Source organism: Perognathus longimembris, chromosome 1 (genome assembly GCF_023159225.1).
Source record: "Perognathus longimembris pacificus isolate PPM17 chromosome 1, ASM2315922v1, whole genome shotgun sequence".
NCBI classification, from domain to species: domain Eukaryota; kingdom Metazoa; phylum Chordata; class Mammalia; order Rodentia; family Heteromyidae; genus Perognathus; species Perognathus longimembris.
Genome location: NC_063161.1, coordinates 7,044,327 through 7,045,926, shown reverse-complemented (window position 1 = coordinate 7,045,926; position 1,600 = coordinate 7,044,327).

The window sequence follows — 1,600 nt, the reverse complement described above, 5'->3', positions numbered from 1 at the left end:
CAGTGTTCCCTTCCCTGTCGCCTGGGATGCTAAGGCTTTACCTGCGGGGAGCCTGGCTTCCTGTCAGCCACGACACAGGACACTGTGGCCCTTGGCCGGCACTTGCCTCATGTACAGCGAGAGGCACTGGGTGGCCAGCACTGCGGGGTGGCCTTTCTCGTGTCTGCTCTACCTTCCCAGCCCCCATCAAGGTGGACCCTGCTAGCACAGCTCTTCTAGTTGAGGCTGAAGCTGTGAGGATTGCAGGCAGATCTATTCCCCCCCATGCTGGCGCCCTAGCCACGGTTTCACCCTGCTCTTTCGGCTCTTACCGTGAAGAGGGCAGCCATGGTAGGCTGCGTTGGGCTTGCACTGTAACCATTCTCAGGTGCTGGACTCTGGCCACTCTGAAGGTGCCATTGCCAGCAAGGACATGGCTACATTTTTAGGGTCATGAACAGACTCCCTGCTTAGCATTTGGGGTGAAGTGTGAACCTGTCAAATCTGCTGGTCTCAAATGGCAGGGCCTGGCCCTCCCTCCCATGTGGGCACAGGCTGGGGGGGGGGAGGCCTAGGCAGGCACGGGTGGATGTGGAAGCAGCTGGACCCCCTTCGCAGACTGGTTTCGCCTGGGCTTGCTGTACCCAGCACAGCGGGATTGGGTGGCAGGAATGAGCCCCAGTTCACAGACACCCTGGGTTGGGCTCAGTGTAAGGTGTGGCCCGGGGCTAACAGCTGTTGCACGTGAGTATGGAAGCCCTGAGCCCTCGTGTGGTTCCTAGTCAGCATGTCCCTTCATTTAAAACTGGCACTAGGCTGGGAATATGGCCTAGTGGCAAGAGTGCTCACCTCATATACATAAAGCCCTGGGTTCAATTCCTCAGCACTACATTTATAGAAAAAGCCAGAAATGTCGCTGTGGCTCACGTGGCAGAGTGCTAGCCTTGCGCAAAAAGAAGCCATGGACAGTGCTCAGGCCCGGAGTCCAAGGCCCAGGACTGGCAGAAAAAACAAAACTGGCCCTAGATGTAGAGCAGGTGGGGGGGAGGGAGCAGGGAAGGGGTGTGGGGTGAGTGTAGTTCCAGCCCTATCTGGGGCCTGAGTCCCAGGGCAAGGTGCCATGGTGGACTCTGGGTTCGGCTGGGAGAAGCTCACTGAGCCAGGACCCTGGCTGGTCCTGGCAGTTTCGTAAGCATGAGACTCCGCCTGTGGCTCCTCATGCCAGGCACTGGGGAAGTTTGGGAGCCACCTCACTTCCTGCCAGCCCCAGGGCCTGAAGGCGCTGTGTGGGCCTCACCTCTGCTCCCAGCAGGGCTTAGCCAGAAGTCCCAGGGAGCTGCTGTGCCCGTTTCCTCAACAGCATCTGTGCCGTGTGACTGCCAGACAAGAACCGCACTCCATTGATCCTGGGTGTCCTTTATTTTTTGCATAGCCATAAATTAGAATCTGAAGATACAAAATGAAGAACCAACAGTGCAGCATTTGTGCCAGGGGAGCACAGACAAGCCCCAGAGGTCCCGGAGGGCCAGGGCGGTGTGGGGCCATGCTTCCACCGGAGCCCTGCCTGCCCCCCACAGCCAGGAAGCAGGAACCGACCGCTGACCAGTGCCCCAGAGAACGG